Source organism: Ascaphus truei, chromosome 2 (genome assembly GCF_040206685.1).
Source record: "Ascaphus truei isolate aAscTru1 chromosome 2, aAscTru1.hap1, whole genome shotgun sequence".
Lineage (NCBI taxonomy): Eukaryota > Metazoa > Chordata > Amphibia > Anura > Ascaphidae > Ascaphus > Ascaphus truei.
Genome location: NC_134484.1, coordinates 300,320,381 through 300,331,546, shown reverse-complemented (window position 1 = coordinate 300,331,546; position 11,166 = coordinate 300,320,381).

The following is an 11,166-nucleotide window of genomic DNA, read 5'->3' as shown; positions in this document are numbered from 1 at the left end:
CTACAAAAAGATGTGCTCACAATTTACTCTTTAGCCAGGACAGAATTGGAGGATCTCAAGACTGAGCTAGATACTGCAAAGGCTACTATTTCCGCCATGGATGAAAAGCAGAGCCAATCTGATAAAATGGTGGCTACGCTAAAGCGGAAGTATGAGGAGGCACTGAAGCAGATGACAGTCTTCCAGCAAGAGGTTCACACTCTTCGTATAGAGCTGAATGCCTCACAACAGGAGGTCAACAGTGTCCGGATAGAAGTGGACGTATCTCAGAAAGAGGTTCAGACACTCCGCAGAGCAATTAATGCCTCACATCATGAGACCAACAGCTGCCGCACAGACCTGGAAGTTTCCATAAAGGAACTACACAGTCTCACTAAGGAGCTGGACATTGCTAAAGAAACTATTGGTAATCTTGGTACAGATCTCAAAGTCTCTCAGAAGGAGCTTCAGACCCTCAACCTAGAGAAGGAAGTCTCACGCCAGGAGATTGTCATTCTCAAAGCAGATGTGCGTAAATGGAAGGAGGACTGCAAAGAAGCCCTGAAGAATACAGAGACTGAAAAAGGAGAAAGTTCAAGATTAAAAAGAGAAAACTTAAAACTGAAAGAAGAAAATTTTCAGTTGACAGAAGAAGTCAAGGAAAAGTTTGAAGCAGAGCACCGACTGCAGAACCAACTGCAAGGTCTGCGTACACACCTCCAGTATGCTGAGGAGAAGCAGCAAACACTGCAGGCTGCTAAATAAATTCAAGTGCTGCCGGAACGTCTGATGACCCAGTATGTCCCCGCAAAGCAGCATGAGAAACTGAAGGCTACCCTGAGCATCACCAAAGCAACGCTAAAAGCCAAGCTTAGAACCCAGGTGACGCGGCACAAAAGGGAGCACAAGAAGGTCCAGAAACTGAAACAAGTAACTGTGGCCCAAGCAAAGAAGTTCATAGTGCTTCACAATGCAATAAAAATGTGGAGGCAAGCTCAGAGAAAGCAAAGCATGCAGATAAATTCCCTGAGAAGAGACTTGCAAGACGCACTCAAAAAACAGGGATCTCTCGCGGATGAGATTACAGTCCTACAAGGACAAGTATTGACCCTGACTAAGCGTCAGTATCCCACAGCCTCAAAAACCCATGAAGACAAGGGTACAGTGAGAGCTGGGAATACCGCTCATCTGAAAGACAAGGTTGCAAAATTTGAACCACCTAAACAAGCACTAGCAAAACCTTCAGCCACCCAGCAGGCAACAAAAGAAGGTACACGTGCTGAATTAAAACCAGAAGAATCCTTAGCTGATGAAGCTGAAAAGATGGTACATTCTCTGGAAGTGGGTGTGGAATTGCAACTTAATCTATAAGGGGCTGTTTTTAAACGCTCTGCAACTGCTGCCATACAGTATGCCTACAATAAGGCGAGCACCCGACACGAGGGAAATCTCATGACTGCGCACGTAGAAAAAAGTATATACTTGGAGAAAGTCCTCCTCGAGCGACTGAGGGGTGCTGATCTCAAACACCTTCAGGAGGAGACACGAATAAACTGGAGAAAGGGCTCCAATCCCAACAGGACTGAGGGTTCCCTTCCTCCATCCACTCTCATTCAAGTCACTGAGATATCTAGAATGAGAGTGGAAGGATGGGCTTTGGCCGTGGCAAGCCCGAGCTTCCCACAAACAGGGGAGGTATGTAACAGGGGAGTAATCCCTGTTCAAGTAATGTGCCTTTAATCTAGCAGTGTGGTGGTTAACTGCTGGTAGTCAATTAATAAACACCACCTGCCTGATTGCTTACAAAAGCCTGTCTGTTGAGACAGGAAGTGACTCCGTTGCTCTGAATGAGAGCTGACCTTTGGAGACAGAGAAGTGTTCTTGAGTCTCCCAGGAGAGACTGACCAAGAGAACACACATCTCTGGAGCTGACCGGTCTTGAGCTCTGCCCAGCATAGCTGATTGCAAGACACCAAATAAGACTTCTAAACCTGGATGCTGATATTTTCTGTGCACGCACGGGTGCGGTTCCAGGAGAGCAGAGAAGCTTACTCTACAGCAAGAAACAGATAAGACTTTCATTATTAAGAGACTGCTTATATCTGCTTATTTCATGCTATATGTTTTGGGGCTGCGAGACATGCTTTACTAAGGGAGATGTGAATTAATTGCATAGGATTTCACTAGAACTACTCCCAAGTGAATAGAAGCTTTGTTCCCCCCCCTGTGTTTGGATGATTTCCTGATGAAAAGGCACAATAAAGCCTATTATAATTTCACCTTATAAAAGCCTCCAATTGTGTACCGATGTGAACGTCCGTCTACAGGGCCACACACACCAAAAAGGCTACAGCTCCTGAGGCTTCAGGTTCCGATTGAGCATATCCCCCACAGACCTGCACTCTTCCATTCCACCCGGAATAAAAAACTACCCATTTCAGCCGTTTCGTCAACTCAGGACACCTTTTACACTTACCTTGTTCACCAGATGTCGACTTGGCCCGGAGCAGACCCGTACACAACTTTGAAGCGGCAGCCATCTTACCCTGATCCTTCCCTGAGCCGAGCGGGAGCCTCAGTGGCTTTGGCGCGAAGAGGCGATGACGTCATCTTCGCGCATCACCCTCTCGTGAGACCCCGGATGCCTCGGGATGACGTCACGAGGGTTGAGATCCAGTCTCGCGAGACAAGAGCACCACAGACCCGGATGCATCGAGGGACCAAGAAGGAGATCTGGTGGTCTGTCCTCTCTGCCTGCTCTAACTGGGATGACCCGTGGCCCCGGTCAGAGTGGACAGACTAACCATATACAGTATAGAGTACACAGTACATCTCCATACTATTGACTCTAAGCTGTTAATAAATAATAAACAATAAATAAATAATAAAAAAAAAAGTTTAAAAAAAAAAGAAAAAAAAATATATTATTTAATATAGGGGGGTAAATATATATATATATATATATATATATATATATATATATATATATACTTTAATTTCTGACAATGTGAAAGGCTTTAACAGCCCAATAAAGAGAAAATTAGCCTTCTCAGATTATAAAAGAAAACAGACGGATGTGCTGTTTCTACAGGAGACACACTTCAGCAAAACTAACTCACCCCAATTTTTAGACAAGGGTTTCTCTCAATTCTATACTGCATCAGCCTCGGTAAAAAAAAAAGGGGCATAGCCATACTATTCAATAACAAAGTGCCATTCGTAACTCAGATAACTAAGAAAGATACAGAAGGCCGTTATATCATTCTAGTGGGCACAATACTTGAACAACATATCACGTTAGCTTCCCTATATGCCCCCTGTGTACAGGACGCCACGTTCTTTAATAATTTCTTCCGAATACTACACTCAGTCGCTAAGGGTCACATCATCCTTGCAGGTGACTTTAATATTGTGATGCAAGCGATGCTAGATAGATCAGGAGGAAATGACCCAGACAACAAAAAGACACATTCCTCATTAACCAAAAACCTAAAAGATAACCAACTGGTGGATATCTGGAGAGAGGTGCACCCAACAGACAGAGAGTATACATTCTACTCCCATCCCCATACCACATATAGCAGAATCGACTACTTTTTTGTCTCGTGTCAACTGGTTCCTCTGGTCTCTCGCTCAGAGATCCATGATATTTCAGGGTCTGACCATGCACCAATAGAGCTTAGGTGCAACAGTATCCAGGCTGGTAGACCGGGTGCGTATTGGAAACTCAACGAATCAATCCTAAAGATACCCGAAATCTGTGATGCAATAGGTCACAACATAGAACAGTTCTTTGAACTGAACACAGGCTCTGTAAAATCCCCTATGACATTGTGGGAGGCCCACAAAGCAACATTGAGGGGCATACTGATCAGCATTACAGCCAAGAGGAAAAGGGAGAGAGATACTAAAATGAATACAATCCAAACCAAACTACACTCCCTCCTAGTATCGCACAAAAATAGTCCAGATACCCAAACGACACAGGCATTAAAAGACACCAAAATTGAATTGAATATGTTACTGACTTCCAGGGCCGATAACTCATTGAGTTGGTCTAAGAGAAAATTTTATGAAAAGGCTAACAGGCCGGATACGATGCTGGCACGAGCGCTAAAAGAGAGGCAATCCAAGTTTAACATCCAAGCTATACGCTTAAAATCTGGTATACATACAGCCAACCCCAAAAAGATAGTAGAAGAATTTGGTTCATTCTATGGTTCCCTGTACGATGCGAAGAAAGTGGCACATAATAGTAAAACAAACAGAGCTTTAAGAGATTTCTTAAACAGCTCAAAACTAGAGAGATTGACAGAGAGCGACAGGAGTAAGCTGGGAGCTGACTTCACTTTGGAAGAAGTGTCTCAAGCTATTAAAGAACTGAAATCATCAAAGGCACCCGGGCCAGATGGTTTCTCGGGGCTATATTATAAGAAATTTGCTAAATCACTTGCCCCAAGGTTGCTCCACTTGTTTAACGCTATTTTAGCGGGAGCCCCAGTCCCTGGAGACATGCTGCGAGCGTCAATATCACTAATTCACAAGCCTGGCAAGGACCCACTGAATTGTAAAAGCTACAGGCCAATATCCTTAATCAATACTGATATCAAAATCTATGCTAAATTACTGGCTAATAGATTAAGTCTAATCCTACCCAGACTAATACACCCAGATCAAGTCGGTTTCATCAAAGGGAGGCAGGCAGCGGATAACACCCGGCGATTTATTGATCTGCTAGAATTGGCAAACAAAAACAACAAACAAAGTATGCTATTAAGTCTGGATGCAGAAAAAGCCTTTGATAGGATAGACTGGCCATATCTCAAAGAAACGCTCGCTGCATTTGGCTTTGGGGATCGGGTGAGTGGAGCGATTATGTCGCTGTACTCAGGCCCAACAGCCAGGGTCATACATCAAGGCTTCCCTTCACTCCCACTTCAAATTCAGAGTGGCACAAGACAGGGGTGCTTGTTATCTCCCCTCCTGTTCGCCCTATGTATCGAACCTCTGGCGGAGCATATTCGAGACAATCCGGATATCTCAGGGTTAAACGCATATTCGCAATCACATAAGGCGGCCCTGTACGCAGACGATATCCTTCTAATCATCTCAAAACCCCTCACCTCCCTACCAAACTTATTCGATCTGCTAGACAGATTCTCAAAAGTCTCTGGATTAAAAATAAATCAATCCAAATCTGAAGCTCTAAACATCAATCTTCCTAGACATACAGAGAAGCTATTAAAACTGAACTTCAAATTTAACTGGCAAAAGCATTCTATAAGATATCTGGGGATTCACATCACAAAGATGCAAAAAGCATCTATAACGCAAATTATCCCAACCTAATTCGGACATTAAAGAAAGACCTATTACGATGGTCCTCCAAGAAAATCTCTTGGATAGGTAGGATACAGAGTGTTAAAATGAATTTACTTCCCCGTATCCTATATCTCTTCCAGACATTACCAGTGCCACTCAAACTGAAGGATATACTCTCGCTTCAGTCTGAAATATCTAAATTTGTCTGGAAAGGGAAAAAAACGAGAGTCAATAAATTAAATATGAAAAGACTTGTCATAGCGGGAGGCCTAGCAGTACCCTGCCTGTTATCATACTATAAAGCGGCTCAATTAAGTCACATTATTCAATGGCATTCTGACCCTAAATTGAAAAGATGGGTGGAATTGGAAGGTGCTGCTTGTTCCCCATTGGAGCTTAGCAGCCTGATTTGGCTACCTAAAAACGCACGGAAACACACTGCTCTGCCGCTCACCTCAATGACCAACTCTATATTGGTCTGGGAAGCATCAAAATTGAAGAACTCACTCACATCGGGAAACTCCCTGATGTCCCCTATTTGGAATAATCCCCGGTTCGCACCCGGCCTAGTAGGTGGTAATAGTTCAATTTGGAGATTAAAAGGATACCTTAGAATTAAAGACCTGGAGGGTTATAATCTAAAAATCAAAACATTCGACCATATTAGATTAGAAAAAGATATACCCCATGCAGAATTTTTTAAATACCTCCAGCTCAGAGCATTTTACAACAAATTCGCCCCATACGAACAAATATCCCCCCCCTGACGAAATTCGAAAAGCTCTGTCGGGCTGAAACCGACACTAAGGGACTTATATCAACAATATACGGAAAAGTGGTCGATTCTATAACTTCAAGTCAACAAACCCCGTCATTTAGAAATCAATGGGAGACAGATCTAGGGGTGACTCTAGATGATGAGGATTGGAACACCATATTCTTAGCTACCACAAAGAGCTCTATATGCACCACACTAAAGGAGAACGCATATAAGGTTCTTATGAGATGGTACCTCACCCCACTCAAATTATCTAAGTTTGTTCCAGGCTCCTCCCCATTGTGCCCTAAACAATGTGGAGAAACAGCTGACTTGTTGCATATGCTGTGGTCTTGCCCGCGTATATCCTAAATATGGGAAGAGATCAGAAATTGGATACAAAGGATATTTGACCTTACTATTCCCCCAGATCCATGGCTGTTCCTTCTGAACAGACCTCTAAAGGATCTATCAAAATCACACAATAAATTAATTGCGCATTTCGCAATTGCAACGAGGTGCGAGATCGCAGCATTATGGAAACGCCCGGATATACCAAACATCCCAAAGATTCGAAATCGCATTTGGTTTATTTGCCAGATGAAAAAGTTAACGAGTTTAGTTAACGACACTGGCGACAATTTTCTAAAAGTCTGGACGCCGTGGTTGGCGCAGACAGATATCCCCGAGGTGGAGCATAACACAATCTGGCAATGATAGTGTTAGATGCGTTCTCCTTTAGGAGTGAAACTCCACATAAGCCTAATTCCTACATTAACACAACCACCACAAGTTCAGGCCCTTGGTAAAGACGTTATTAAAGACAATTTGGTCTATCTCCTATAAACTGGTTCTCACACAAAAGGATATAGCTGCTCCATTCCACCTTCCCTCCCAACCTCCTATTCCTCCTTCCGCTTCCCCCTCACCCCAAGGTTTTTTTTTTTTTTTTTTTGTTCTCCCACACACTATTGATTTCCCTAATTCACATGGCTTAGTAGGGCTCGAAAAATGTGTGCCCGGATACTCTTGAATCAACTATGTATTTTAATGATTGTAATTAATATACTTTGTTGTACTAAACGGTCACAAAATATCTTTCTGTATACCATGTATTTTTATCTGTCAATAAAATACAAGTTGTAAAAAAAAAAAAACTTTATTATGCTATGTACTCTCCATGTGTCTTTTAAGAGAGATACTGCTGCGGCAGCCTTTATTCTTACATTTGCCACTAATTGGCCGGGGATTTACACCGGCTGGCGCCGTGACTAAACAGCGCGCCAGCCGCATCCCCTCCGTGCACCCCCTCCACTTCGCGCGCATTTTTGTTCCCCTTCCCGACCCCCTAGCTGCTCCTGCCTTTGCTCCTCTGCTTCCCCGCAGCCCCGCTTACCTCACTTCAACTTCAGGGGTGTCGGAGAAGCCGGGCGTGCCGGGCGCGCCACGTGACAGTGACGGCACAGTGACGCGCCGACATGCCGCCGTCACCACGCGGCCCGCACGCATCCAGCCGTGCGGGAAAGGTAAGAATTAAATGTGACGCCAGTGTATTCACGTGATCAGACCATCCTCCTGCAGATGTTTATGTGAGTGATTTGTTCACCTAATCACTAGCACATCACCTTCACTGGTTTATTTCTGGTTTATTGTTAAGCACTCTATTGCGCATTTATTTATACATCCATTCACTGTACACAGCACACTAGATACTGTTTTTATAATGCTGCACTGAGAAGCTTTACATTGTTGTTATATATTCTGCGCTTCTCTGTTTCACTGTATTAGTACAGTTATACTGCATACCGGAATGTAGTATGGTACTGTACTGTAGTAAGGTAAGTACAGGTACAGTAAGTATGATACAGGTAAGTATGGCACTAAATATATATATATATATTTTTTTTTTTTGAGTGCCATACTTACCTGTATGATGCTTACTGTACCTGTACTTACCTTACTACATTACAGTACCATACAATATATATATATATATTTTTTTTGAGTGCCATACTTACCTGTATCATACTTACTGTACCTGTACTTACCTTACTACAGTACAGTACCATACTACATTCCGGTATACAGTATAACTGTACTAATACAGTGAAACAGAGAAGCGCAGAATATATACTACTATATATATATTGTGACAAACGCCCCTCTTTTGTAGCGCTGACGTCTGTCTGGGTTCTTCCCGACACAGTCTTCTAGGGTTAATTATACAACAAACAGGCTCATGCAAAGTATTATGCTGCTTAACTCAGGCTTCTGCCTGCTTTATTTTCATCCAAGTAAGGGATTGCAGCTTTAACATGTGTAGGCAAGAGGCACTCAGATATTTACATTCAGCGGTTTACTCATATCAGTGTTATAGTATTTCCCACACTGTTATTTCAAGTAACAAGAAACCAAATTATATAAACAAAATCCTATCCCTTTCAGGGATCTAACTACACATCATAATCAGCCTCTAACTGCTGCTGGGCCAACTAACCTGGTTCCCCAGTTTAAAACAATGCCCTCTTATTTAGGGTCACCAGATAAAGCATACAGTCTATTAGATACGGCAGTAAACATGTGTTTGTCTTATCTGTTCGTGGTGGGAACTCGGTCCCAAGTGTCCAGTCAAATCCTCTGGTACTGTGATACTTGAAGGGGCCGTCCATCCCGAACTGGATGCAGGGGAGCAGCGACACCCCCAGCCCCCAGGCTCTAAGAAGAGAGACTGAAATGCAAACCTCTCTGCTCTAAATACCTGTGCTAGTGATTAGGAGAGCAGGTGAGGGAGAACTAGACCCATTGTAATCTGTGGTCTGGATTTTCCATCCACCAGCCTGAGTTAATGTGAAGCTGTGGAATGGATCATTATTAACTATTCCTGCACTTTCTGACCTAAAACGGGGCAGAAAGCTGCCTAACATCTTTGGACTATGTCACAATATATATATATATATATATATATAAATGTAAATACAACTGTATGCTCATCTGCATGTCTTAGGCAGGTCTGCAACCCCGCCTTTCCCCATTATCACCCAGCACACAGCACTTCCACTGCAGCAAGGGATTCTGGGAAATGACATGCAAATGAGCACACAGTGCCACTTTTTGCTTCAAAAACCATTTTTAACATGGTTCCCTATAGGCTTAAGCTTGCTGCATGGTCACAGCTTGGAGCACAGCCAGGGGTAAGGTGCATACCCAGAAAACCACCCACAGACAGCTGTTTCGACCTACAGTAGAGGCAGCGATTATTCTAACAAAAACCAGTGGCAATTCCCCAAAAGACCCAGGTACACCCAGGTACATTCTGAATACATGCCGTAAACTTTCCTTAAACTAGCCCCAGCATTTCTGCATTGATTAATGGCCTATCAGATTAACAGCGGGGGGTCCCTGGCAGTCCCATTCAAACTGAATTGGACTGCCAGGGATCCCTGCTGTGTTAATCCTATGGGTCGTTAGTCAATGCAGAAATGCCTTAAACGTGCCTCAAACTAGCCCAGAACATAACCAGCACATACCCAGCACATACCCAGCACATACCCAGAATGTAACCCGGCTAGTTTACAGCAAATGTTAGAATAAACGTTGCCTCTACTGTAAATGGGTCTCATCAGTGTGGGGTTGATTAACTGGGTATGCAAAGAAGCTAAAGGATGGGCCAACCATAATACTGAGTTAAGTTATGGTGAGTAAAAAAGTGACAAAAACCCTCCACAGCAAAGCAAATATGCAAATGTAAATACAACTGTATGCTCATCTGCATGTCTTAGGCAGGTCTGCAACCCCGCCTTTCCCCATTATCACCCAGCACACAGCACTTCCACTGCAGCAAGGGATTCTGGGAAATGACATGCAAATGAGCACACAGTGCTACTTTTTGCTTCAAAAAACATTTTTAACATGGTTCCCTATAGGCTTAAGCTTGCTGCATGGTCACAGCTTTGAGCACAGCCAGGGTTAAGGTATATATATAGTTATACAGTATATTGTTAGTGCAATATAGATAAAGTGCAGGAAATCCCCCCCCTCGCCCCAATACTGGCAGGTAAGACACGGTGCTCCAATCCATAACTTGTTATACAGTAGATATAGTTATACTTTAGTTATACTGTATATAGTTTGACAGCAGTTATAGTCCCATATTGTGAAATACTCAATGCCTTTAATGCACACATTTTTTCTTTTCTTTTCAGAGCTGCAGCACTACAGGAAGGGGGGGGGGGACATGTGCAAAAGTATTGTATTGTGTGTATCAGGTAGTAACAGTCAGTAATTTACACTAACCCCCCCTCTCAATGACAAAAGAACTACAGACTGCAATGCAGCCATTACGAAGAAGATAAAGACAAGATTGTAAATTTGAAAGAAGAGGCGACCTACTGTATTTTTGTATTATTCATTTCTCCATGATTAAACTTCACAAATACAATTGTTCCTTCTTTAAATTCATGAGAATCATTTGAACTTTGTGTGGGGTCGGTTGATGTGCTACTACTCCAGTTTACCCAGTTAAACAAAGTCTGGAAATGAACCTCTACTCTAATTCATTCAACCTCTAATTAATCGCTCTGGGGGGAGGTGTCAATAAGCAGTTCAATTCACTTTGGTTTGTTAGACTTACAGTGTGTGTGTCTGTGGGGGGTGGGGGGAGAGATGTGCATGCAGGATTATTAGTTCAAAGAAACCTTTTGAACAGGTCATCAGAATGTTTTGAACCCCACACCCCCAAATAAAAATTACAGTATGCCACCCACCTCATAAAGTACAGTATACATGACTGTAGTTTAGAATTAAAAAGCTAGTGATTGATCCTAAGAATAGCAAAAATTGTTATGCAAGCCCATGTCGAGAAACAAAAAGGGGTCTATTTTTTTTTAGACTTGAAATTCACATTGAATGAGAAGTCATTCTCGCCAATGCCCCATATGCGTTTCAACAAGGTTCCAACTAGACACACACACGCATGCGCCTAAATGTGATGACACACATATGCGTTTCAACAAGGTTCCAATGAGACACACGCATGCGCCTAAATGTGATGACACGCATATGCGTTTTGAAAGTATTGAATAATAAATAATACATATAGAATAAAAGAT